The sequence below is a fragment of the Physeter macrocephalus genome, chromosome 6 (assembly GCF_002837175.3).
Source record: "Physeter macrocephalus isolate SW-GA chromosome 6, ASM283717v5, whole genome shotgun sequence".
NCBI classification, from domain to species: domain Eukaryota; kingdom Metazoa; phylum Chordata; class Mammalia; order Artiodactyla; family Physeteridae; genus Physeter; species Physeter macrocephalus.
The window spans coordinates 59,657,161-59,669,962 of NC_041219.1; positions in this window are offsets into that span (position 1 = coordinate 59,657,161).

Below are 12,802 nucleotides of genomic sequence, written 5' to 3' on the forward strand. Positions count from 1 at the left end.
TGAGTAGTAATAAACTTTACTGGATCAAGTTATCATTACAAGTATTTTCAATATATTCTTTTTTAAAAAATAAATTTTATTTATTTATTTATTTATCTCTGACTGCGCTGGGTCTCCACTGCTGCGTGTGGGCTTTCTCTACTTGTGGCGAGCGGGGGCTACTCTTTGTTGTGGCACTCAGGCTTCTCATTGCGGTGGCTTCTCTTGTTGCGGAGTCCGGGCTCTAGGCACGTGGGCTCAGTAGTTGTGGCATGTGGGCTCAGTAGTTGTGGCTCGCCAGCTCTAGAGCATAGGCTCAGTAGTTGTAGCGCACAGGTTAGTTGCTCCGCGGCATGTGGGATCTTCCCAGACCAGGTCTTGAACCTGTGTCCCCTGCATTGGCAGGTAGATTATTAACCACTGTGCCACCAGGGAAGTCCCTGTCAATATATTCTTTATCAAAATTGCTGACTTGTGTATGCATTTCATGTAAGGTCTCTCTTTTTACACACATATATGTGTATATATATATATATATACTATTATCTCAATGTATATTAAACACAAGAAAAAATCTTATTTGACAATCATTTCTTAATGAAATTAAATGTATATTCCATCCTTCTGGCTCCCCCAATCAGATCATGTGTCTTTGGATGAATATTACTTACTGCTAGATTGACACAAGTTTCAACTATCTATTCTCTTGCTATGTTTTCTATTCTACTCTATTTTATTCTAGAATATTCCTATCTGTGTCCTATCCTATAGATGTAAGCACCAAGAAATCTCGTTCACATAAAGAGAGAGATAGAAATGTGAGAAGTTCCGTTATAACATTATCATTTAAATATTTAGGTGTCTAAGTTATAAGCCAAAGGTCACACTGTAATCATCAATAAAGAAGAATTTAAATTACCTATGAGCTGATAAATCAAATATGATCTCCTTAATTCTATTGAAAGCAAAGCACTGGAAGCTAGGTCAATTGCAAAAGGGTTTGGAATTCAGTCACTAGAGTCATTCTCATTCTCAGTGTCTGGAAAGAATGCAAAAAAGGCTTACCAGCGCTTATAAATGGTTACTAATTGTAACTGTCTTACTTAAAGACACCTGATATACTCAAGGACTTTGGAGAGATTGAAACATTATTCATATCAATATGCTTTTGTCGATAGAAAACCTCATAACGTGCTTTTTATTATTGTCAAAACTATGACTTGCACATGTAGCTGATTAAATTTCTAGAAAGCGTCTACCAATAATCTGATTTGCAAAGCCAGGTGTCATTGTCCAGATAATCAGTAAAATTAGTTTTATGACCGATAGGAAAAATATTATTTCATTTTTAATTGCAATAAACTCACAAATATATATTCTTATGATAATCGTCCCATTTCTGAGTTCTAAGATAAGGTAAAGAGTTTTACTGGGTATTTGTTACCTGGATTCAATGTTTCTTTCCATGCTATTTTATTATTATGCAACTCTCAGGGGAAATACAAACATTGACAAGAGTTGAGGAAGGAAGAGGTGAGGTTTAAAATGAAAATTTTTATTATTTCTGCCATCCACCACCACAATATGAATGAGTCCAGAAAATTCCAAAATGAGCCAAAAGTACCCATTTTTAATGTCATGTTTTTTATACCAGAAATATGTTTAAGATGGATGGATGTATGAAGCCTACAATGGGCTTATGATTCCTTGATTTAAGAGACTTTGTGCAAATATCAGTATTTTGAATGTCTTTTTGTAAAAGACAAGCAAGTTTTTCACTCCAAGATATATCTAAAATACATATTATAAGTAAATATCCATATATTAAAATAAATCCACAAGTCATGTCTTGATTGAATTATCAACATTATGATAGTGATCTTATATAGTTATTATCTACAAAGATCATAAGATTATTGATCATGCACAGTTTTAGGGATTCCAAAATGATGTTGAAATAGGTTGAGGCCAAAGCTGAACCTTAACGGCAGATTCTAGCCAAATGTCAAAGATCAATGTTACAGTATTCCAACTTTTAATAGTAGGTAGCCACTTAACTCACATGAATGAAAATATAGTAATGAAATTTCAGTCATCGGTTTAATAGGCACTCAATAAATATTTGTTGAGTGAAAGAATAAATAAATTGGTATCATTTCTTGTCTAAAGTAATGTTCATATAATCAGGGAAAACATCTGGAAAAGAAACAATCTGAAATACAATATGGGACTATTCTAACTGACCTAAAAGCAGGATGACATAGTAGTTAAGAGAATAGACTCAATTGTCAAACTCCTGGGAATGGATCCCAGGTTCGTCACTTACTGTGCCATCTTGGGCAAATTACATAATCTCTCAGTACTTCAGCTCATATATAAAGTTGGCTTAAGAGTAGCTCTCCAAGGATTAGATTACATTAGTTAACACACTTAAAAGTACCTAGAAAGTATCTGTCATAGAGTGAGTGCTATATAAATGTTCGTTATTGTTAGTAAAACTGGTTTTCCAGTTTTTTACCTTAGAAACTCTTTTTTTGTGCAGGGGACATTTGTTGTACATAACTGATGTGTAAGATTCATGGTTTTGAGCACCAAGTGTAAATGACTCAGCCAAAAAATTCCCACACAAAGAGTAAAATTGCACACACCAAATCATTCACTGAAGCAAAAATTAATATTCATAAAACTTGAGATGAATTGAAATGCTTAATAACAATGAAGACACATGCTGTATATTGCCTTGGTAGAATCTATCTTACACATCTATCAAAATAGGAAGACTTTATCACAACATCAAAAGCTTTAATGCTTACTGCTAAATGAAAAGGAACAAAAGCTAAGCTTTGACTATAATAATAGCATTCAATTTTGACATAAACTAGGGAGAGAGGAGAATAAGTAAAAGTGAAAAGAGTTGACTTTGTAATTGCTGATAATTCTGATACAATTTTAATTGTATAAAAAATTGGTTTTTTAAAATCTCAAAATGAAGCTATTTCTTAAAAAATTCTATGAAAGACATCATTACCTTTGGACATATTTCTAAACTGTTACCTCCAAAGAAAAATATGTTTACAGAGCATTGAGCAACCGTGAGTGGGTGAGAATGGAGGTGTCCTTGTCACTTAGTGTACATTGGGGGAGGTACAGTTAGAATCGCTGGCATAAGTAGAATGGAACTGAAAATCACATTAACACTAACGGGACATTGGTACCGATATATTTAATGAATAAAAGAAGAAGGAATCCTGGTTGTGATAGTCCTCCATGATAACTTGCTGATTAACCCTGTGTATATTTCCAAGTATTTTTGTGAGTACTTGGTCTGGTAGAGAGCAGACTGGAAAATGCTGGGGCTTATATGACACATTTCCATGCTTCGAGGATTTCCCTGCACCAATTCTGAGAGGCAGGACAAATGATAAAAACGATATAAGGAATGTGCTCTTTTTCTGTCTTATTAGAAAGACTCACGGTTAATACTAGCATGCTGATTCAGAGATCAGGCCAGTGGACTTGTCAGCCCAGCTGGGCTTCCTCCGGCCCGCTTTATTCAAGACTGTAGTATTATTTTCTTCAGTACACATAATTAAAAACTGACCTGGTGGCAAAATAATGTTCCATCCAGCCCCGTCTTCTTCCTCTGAGTCATCCGTGGAAGTTTTGTCCAGGAGAATGACATTTTCCATGCCTGCACACCCCTCCCAAACGCTGGTACTCCCCCATCCTCCACCCCGGCAACCTGCTGAGTCCTCTTGTCTATTTCAGTCCTACTGACGCCTCGCTCTCCTTCAGCGCTTGAGAACCCTCCTATCTTAACGACTTGTGCTTTTGTTCCCTTCTCCTGTATTTCTCTTCTCCCAGATGTTCACACTGCTAACTTCCTTACAGTAAACCTTTGCTCATCTATCACCTTCTCAATGAGAAGGAAGTGTCATGTCTCATGGGAACAGGATTCTTCATTCATTTATTCAACAGGTAATTACCGAGTGCTTGCTATTACTGGATATAGTTCTCATTGCCAAGGAACAGTGAGCAACAAGACGAAATCTCTGCCTTATATTCCAGCGAGAGGAGCCGGGCAATAAACAATAAAGACAATATGCAAGTGCATTATATAATATGTCAAAAATGACAAGTGCTATGGAAAAAAATAGAGCAAGGGCAATCAGTAGTGCCCCAAAATAGAAAGTTTAGATGCTGTGGTCAGCATAGCACTTGTCACTTTCTGATGGTAGAATATTTCTATATAATTATTTTTGAGGTAGTATTAAAATAAAGATTTTGTAAGATGATAAAACTCTATTTTGAGTCCGGCTAGCTTATTCCATATCCAGTGAATGACCAGAGAATCGAAGGTCAATTGAAGGTCAGTTTAAGTAGTAAACAGGTTTATGTTTTCATGACTGATTTTGCAAGAAAATGATAGTGGATAGTGATAATTAATAGTAAATAATAAAAATGTGAACTTGAAGACGCTAATCTGAAATTTCCTAGAAAGAAAATAAGCAGACATTTTTAAGGAACCACTCAAAAAAATAAGTTTATTGTTTTGGGGGAATGCTGCCCTGTTTGTGTGTGTGTGTGCGCGGTACGCGGGCCTCTCACTGCTGTGGCCTCTCCCATTGCGGAGCACAGGCTCCGGACGCGAAGGCTCAGTGGCCATGGCTCACGGGCCCAGCTGCTCCGCGGCATGTGGGATCCTCCTGGACCGGGGCACGAACCCGTGTCCCCTGCATCGGCAGGCGGACTCGCAACCACTGCGCCACCAGGGAAGCCCATGCCCTATTTTGAAAATCTGAAAGGGACCCCTCAGTTCCCAAGGTGACATAAAAGAGCTCCAAGCTAGAGAAGAGAGGAGAGATGTTGGGAGAACAGTAAGTTAGACATGGCCTTATGTTCCTTCCCCAACTACTGGTCTGACTCAAGGGGGGACAAATTACATCATGGAGCGCGCACCTCCTTAGGGTGTGGAAAATCCAGGAAGAGCTGCTGCCTAAATTCTGATCTGGGGTTTCTGAGAACAGCAAGCCCACTGAAGCTCTTCGTGTCAGGAGGCAAGGCAAGGACAAGCGAGATGGTAGCTTTGATACAGGAAGGAAGAGCATCCCTTCCCCTTCTTCCACCCCTTACATACACCAGGTTTCCACGGCGGATCCCAACGAGTGTACAAGAATTCCAGACTTTTCACAGATTCTTGTAGGGATTTATTGGACTCAAGATTTTGAGATGACAAAATGTTGCCATGTTTTAAGTGTTTAAAATAAATTTCAGAAGATCCTCTTAAGCATTTCATTTCACATCTTTCCCTTAGTAATCAATCTAACATTTATTATTATTATTATTATTAGACATACTCATCATATCAGAAGCAGAAAAAAGGAGGTCTATTTGTCAAAAACGTAAAGTAACAAAAATAGGTTTTATTTCCTTAATTTTCTGTTGACAAACCAATTGACAAATTTATTACAAGAATCAGAGGCAAGCAACTCTCGAGAGGCTCTTGGAAGCAAGCTGGCTACTGTTTACAGTTAAATCTGGGGTTTGTATTTAATGTTTTTCTGTAAATTGTAATCTCTCTCCTATTTTTCTGTAAACTGTAATCTCTCTCCTATTTTGCTGTAATACCTCTTCAGGATTTAATCAGTACTGAGTGATCGTACATATTAGATACCATGTATTTTATATTTCATTTGTTCTCTTAGAAGAATTAGATTATATATTATCTGAAAAAATAAAACTACAGTGCCCACTAACATGAGATATTAAGGGGCAGTGGTGGAAATTTTGGATTGTAAGTGTTTAGAATTAACCATTAAAAATTTTTAGCATTGGGATTGGAAAAGGAGAGGCTATAGGTGAGATAACAGAGTGACTATTAAGGAAATTAGAACTTTTTTGAGGCTGAAAGAAAAGTCCAGGAACCAAAACAATTGTACCTTTAGAGTAATGCTTCCTAATGCAAAACAAATAAATAATTTCATGAAAACGCAAAATAAACAAAAATACATGGTTAAAATAGTGTAATAAACTACTAAAATAATAAACCACTTAAAATGAAAAATAAAAAGAGAAGCAATAGAATAAGTTTAAGCTAAAGAAAAAAGTCAAATAGGTGCTTTCCAGTGTCATCAGGCTAGAAATGTTACTGTAGTTTCTCCATAAAACATCTTTTTTTTAAAAAAATTGGGGTATAGTTGCTTTACACTGTCATGTTAGTTTCTACTGTACAATGAAGTGAGTTAGCTATATGTATACATATATCCCCTCCCTCTTGGACCTCCCTCCCACCTCCCCCACATCCCACCCCTCTAGGTCACCACAGAGCACAGAGCTGAGCTCCCTGCCTTATAAAGCATGTTCCCACTGCCTGTTTTACACATGGGAGTGTATATATGTCAATCCCCGTCTCCAAATTCATCCCACCCCCCGCATTCCCCCCCTCCATGTCCACATGTCTGTTCTCTATGTCTGTGTCTCTATTCCTACCCTACAAACAGGTTCATCTGTACCATTTTTCTAGATTCCACATATATGCGATAATATTTGTTTTTCTCTTTCTGAATTACTTCACTCTGTATGACAGATTCTAGGTCCATCCACATTTCCACAAATGACCCAGTTTCATTCCTTTTTATGGCTGAGTAATATTCCATTGTATATATGTACCACATCTTCTTCATCCATTCATCTGTCCATGGCCATTTAGCTTGCTTCCAAGACCTGGCTATTGTAAACAGTGCTGCAGTGAACATTGGGGTGCATGTGTCTTTTTGAATTATGGTTTTCTGGGTATATGACCAATAGTGGGATTGCTGGGTCATATGGTAGTTCTATTGTTAGTTTTTTAAGGAACCTCCATACTGTTCTCCATAGTGGCTGTACCAGCTTACATTCCCACCAACAGTGCAAGAAGGTTCCCTTTCCCACACCCTCTCCAGCATTTATCGTTTGTAGATTTTTTGATGATGGCCCCTCTGACCAGTGTGAGGTGATACATCAACACCCTTTGACATAAATCACAGCAAGATCTTTTTTGACCCATTTGCTAGAATAATGAAAATAAAACCAGAAATAAACAAATGGGACCTAATTAAACTTAAAAGCGTTTGCACAGCAAAGAAAACCATAAACGAGATGAAAAGACAGCCTTCAGAATGGGAGAATATATCTGCAAATGAAGCAACTGACAAGGGATTAATCTCCAAAATATACAAACAGCTCATGCAGCTCAATATTAAAAAAACAAACAACCCAATCAAAAAATGGGCAGGAGACCTATATATACATTTTTCCAAAGAAGACATACAGATGGCCAAGAGACACATGAAAAGATGCTCAACATCACTAATTATTAGAGAAATGCAGATCAAAACTCCAGAAAACATCTTGATTGAAACTGACAAGTTTGAAAATAATAGCTAAATAAAAGACAAAGCAAATCGTATCTCCTTCCACTGAATGCATGGCTGGTGGTGAGAGGTTTCCAAACAGATATAGCAGCTCCACCTACATGAAATATGGCTGACAGACACTTTATTTTCACCTCATTTCCTGCTCCATTGTTTAGAGCCTCAAGGCTGTGTTAAATTGAACAGTTATCCCTGAACTGTGTATGCTGTCTATTGGAGGAAGACAGCAACCCCATTATTGCATTTGATAGCAGCCTTTGTAGAGGCCAGGGCCAGAAGGGGCTGGGGAGAGGGGAAAGGGGAAATGTATCTGGGTATCGAAGGAAGTTTGATGACATCCTGATATGTAACAAAATGCCTGCATCTGAAGGTGGATTTGGGTTTTGTTATGCTCCAGTATTTCACAGGATTATAGAAACAAGCAGTGGGACTGTTAAGCACACAGCAGATTCAGCCAAGATCAGTGCTCTCCAAACAATTTTAACTGTGACTGCAGTAAGAAATGCAGTTAACATACATATACGTGTGTGTACATGCAACTGAAAAAAGTGATAGCTGAGCAATATTTCAACAGTTAAGTGCAATGCACACTGATATTTCCTAAATTGATTTCAAGATCTGTTAAGAGGTTGGAATCCTCAGTTTGAAAAACACCGCCCTAGCCCTAGATGAAAGACTGTGGGAGGAAAGCACTGGGAATTGAGATAAGTGCTAATGACCACAAACAGACCTATAGGTATAGGTCTTGGAAAAGTAGTCAACCCACCTATGTGTATATCAAGTGAACAAAACCAAGGGAAATCTACAAGCCTTTTAGCAAGTGAGTCTGGCAAGATTGCTGTTTGTTTGAGGATAAAGATGCAAAAAAATGGAAATACAAAAGAAATCTAAATATCCAGAAAAAATGACCATAAAATTTAAGACTCAGAGGAAGAGCTTAAGTTTTTAAAAGTAATTTACTAGATAAATTAGACAGAAATGTAAACTTAAAACTTCAACACCAACAAGTATGAATACAACAATTACTCAAGGGCATGTTTATTTATAAAAAGGAATACAATGGAAAAGAAGATAAGAGAAATAAATATATTCAAATATACTGAGCTAAAATAACATCATTAAAATTATCAAATATTACTTTAAAATTAAAAGTTGATAAATCTGGTTCAAGGTAGAACTACTGACATAGATAAGAAGTATGAGTTAAGACCAAAACGATAATGAGGTTAAAGGAATTTGAAAAGAAATGGTTTTGATGTTCAGAGAAAGATGATCCCAAATAAATGTAACCTGTGTCTTCCACAGCATCCTAACGAATGGAAAAAGTATTATTAGGAATATAGATGTCACACTCTGCTTTTAAACTGAAAGGTCATCTTTTGGATGAAAAAGAGGAGAGGCTTAGGAAGAGTTAGCAAACTGGGAAAAAGTGATTTGTTCAAGTCTCCAAACAGGTGGAGAGATTTGCCCTAAGGAAAATGAAAATAGAATGGGATATTAAGATGAAAGTCCAAAAATAGAGATACACACTTCAAATTGATAGTTTTTGTTTGAACATTGATAAGTGTCATAACAGAGTACAAAAGAAATGCAATTTTAGTAAGACTTCATGAAACAAAATTGTATTAGGGACTAAGCTTACACTTATCTCTCATCTTTACCAATTATTTTAAGTTTATCAACACATGTATTTTCATTCTGAAGTGGTAGGAAAGACATGAAGTATTTTAAAGGAAATGTTAACATTTTCTCAAAATTATAGACCCATTAAAACTGCTGGTTGAATTAACCCTCTATTTTAGGCTGGGGCCTGACCTAATCACCAGCCAGGCAAGATGGACTTGATTAGGTTAACTGTCCTAAATGCTTCTCCTTCATAGAGCTGGACCCCTTTCAATGTCAGTCGCCCCTCCCCTGTCCAATTAACTGCTACTCATCCAGTAAAAAAGCAGAGTGAGCATCTTTATAACCGTTACATGAAACTCTTCATTAAGTAGATTGCTCACCTCTCTTTGGTTTATAAGGTTCTTTTTATAAAGTTTTGTTTTCTTCTTTTGATTGGAACGTATTCCTCTGTCATTGAATTTTGCTTAATCCTTTGTGTTCTTTTCTACGTACTAGATATATCAACTATCTCTCTTAGTCTTGAGAGAGTGGCTTTATTTAGGAGATGTCTGGTGGGGCTCAGAAATGCAATCCCCTCTGGCCACCAGAGCACCAGGTTCTCAAGGTATGTTCCCTACGTGGGCTGAGTGCACCCTCATGTTGTAGTGGGGTTGCATCTGCCACAGGGTGCTGGTGGGCAGGGCTGACCCCCGGACCAGCTGCTGGGTGCTGGTGGGTGGGGCTATCACTGAGCTGGCAGCGAGGCTTTGCCGAGTCTCAAGGGTAGGTGGGACTCTCAGCGAGGTATGACCACTGACACTGATAGGTGACGGGGAGAATTTCAAAAAGGTACCCGCCAATGCCAGTATTAGCAAGGTAGCCTGAGATTGTAAAAATGGCTCCCACCAGTTTCAGTCCCTGGTGAGCATCCCAGCTGGTTCTTGCCTCTATGGCAGATGCTTCAAGGTTAGTAAGTGGTTAACCTTCACCTCTGGTCCATGTGCTTTTTAATCTGGTGTTTTTGCACTGGTTTTTGGGTGGAGTGTGTCTGCACACAAGCCCTTTTAAAAGCGGGGTTTTCCAAATATCGTATAATATCACTGACATGTGGAATCTAGAAAAATGGTACAGATGAACTTACTTGCAAAGCAGAAATAGAGACACAGATCTAGAGAACAAATTATGGTTATCAAGGGGGGAAGGGGTAGGTGGTATGAATTGGGAGATTGGCATTGACATATATATATACACCACTATGTATAAACTAGATAACTAATGAGAACCTACTGCACAGCACAGGGAACTCTACTCAGTGCTCTGTGGTGACCCAAATGGGAAGGAAATCTAAAAAAGAGTGGATATATGTATATGTATAACTGATTCACTTTGCTGCACAGCAGAAACTAACACAATATTGCAAAGCAACTATACTCCAATAAAAATTAATAAGAATAAAAAAGAATATATCAACAGAAATCTCGAGCACTAAGGATTGGAAAAAAAGAGAGTTTTTCCATTCTCTGCAGTTTTATGGTATTCCTGGACAGAGTCCCCATTGGTTTTCAAAGCCATGTGTTTCTCCTGTGTAGAACCTAGGGGTTGGGGGTGCCTGACATGGAGCTTGAATCCCTCACTCCTCAGGGAAAAGATCCATACATTTGTGATCCCTCCTGATTGTGGATCACTGGGGTGTGTTTTTTTTTCCTTGGTGAGACCATCTGTCTATCTCTCCTAACCATCTTGATGCTTTCCTTTACCCTTTGTTGTGGGGACTCTGTCCATCCAGTTTTCAGGTCCCTTCCCAAGCAATTTTTCCATATGTAGTTATAGATGTGTTGTGTCCATGGGAGAAGGTGGGTTCAGGATCTTTCTATACTGCCATCGTGAACCCTCTCTCTCTAAGGCTGACTATTTTAGATTCCTGGCATAAGTGAGATCATGTAATATTTGTTCTTCTGTGTCTTTTGGCTGGAAGTTGTAGGATACTCCACAGACTCCTCATTTACCTACTACGGTACTCAATTACCACGTGGAGCCTGAAAATAAAGTGTATTTTGATGCATGGTGGATTTTTTTCATTTATTGGAAAGTTTTAGCAAGGAACTTCCCAGTTATTAAAATTCTAACCTATTCATTCAAAACATCAGTATGCCTTTTAATTCCCCAGGGAGAATTGAACCCATCGGGGTTCACATAGCTACATGTTGTAGCCCTTAGTATATTTTGGAGCTGCTATTTTTTACAAGCCTAATTTATTGCCTGTCTCTGATTTCTTAAGGTAAGCCATAATTTATCCCTAATGCATAAAATAGTAAGTGCACATTTATATACATTCAATAAATAAGCATAAAGTGAGATGAAATCATACTTGCTTAATTATTAACTGGTAGATGTTAATAGGAGTCATGTTAAAAAAACTATTTCTATCCTCTTGAGTATGGTTGCATGAAATAAACAGTTTTGTGACAATTTAAATAAAGACAGTCTTCCTCTGTAAAGTGCATTCTTATTATGTTTGTTATATGTTTTAGCAAAGCTGGATTATTGCTATTCCCAAAGTTCTCTGGATTCTCCACCCCCCGCCTTCACTCACATTGTGCCTCTGCTTATAGTCTCTTCCTATCCCTAATTTAAACATTTGATCATCTTTATTCTCTTAGGAGACTCTTAAACTTCACCTTTGAGAGCAGTCCTTCAGAGCTATCTGAGAGGCTGCCTCCTGGGCTTGAGTCCTCAGAAAGTCTGCCAAATACAATAATTCTCGACTCCCTCTGTGAGAGCATGGGAATCACAACTAACTGCTGGACAATCATCGACAGGAAGACACTGGAACTCACCAAAAAAGACACCCCACCTCCAAAGACAAAGGAGAAGCTGCAATGAGACGGTAGGAGGGGCGCAATCCCAGTAAAATCAAATCCCATAACTGCTGGGTGGGTGACTGACAAAGTGGAGAACACTTATACCACAGAAGTCCACCCACTGGAGTGCAGGTTCTGAGCCCCACGTCAGGCTTCCCAACCTGGGGTCTGGCAACGGGAGGAGGAATTCCTAGAGAATCAGAATTTGAAGCTCAGTGGGATTTGATTGCAGGACTTCAACGGGACTGGGGGAAACAGAGACTCCACTCTTGGAGGGCACACACAGAGTAGTGTGTACATCAGGACCCAGGGGAAGGGGCAGTGACCCCATAGGAGACTGAACCAGATCTACCTGCTAGTGTTGGAGGGTCTCCTGCAGAGGCCGTGGGCAGCTGTGGCTCACTGCAGGGACAAAGACGCTGGCAGCAGAAGTTCTGGGAAGTACTCCTTGGCGTGAACCCTCCTGGAGTCCACCACCAAAGAGCCTGTGGTCACCAGGGCTGGGTCACCTCAGGCCAAACAACCAACAGTAGGGAACCCAGCCCCACCCATCAGCAGACAAGCAGATTAAAGTTTTACTGAGCTCTGCCCAGCAGAGCAACGCTCAGCTCTACCCTCCACCAGTCCCTCCCATCAGGAAGCTTGCACAAGCCTCTTAGATAGGCACATCCATCAGAGGGCAGAGAGCAGAAGCGAGGAGAACTACAATCCTGCAGCCTGTGGAGCGAAAACCAGATGCACAGAAAGATAGACAAGATGAAAAGGCAGAGGAATCCGTATCACTTTAAAAATACAGTTTCCAAGGCTCCCCAGCCCAGACTTATTGAAACTAAATCTCTAGCCTTTATGCTACATAATCTATATTTTCAAATCCCTTTGTTGAGTATGATTGACATGCAGAATGCCATATATTTAATGTTCAGAAGGTAAGTATACATCTGTGGA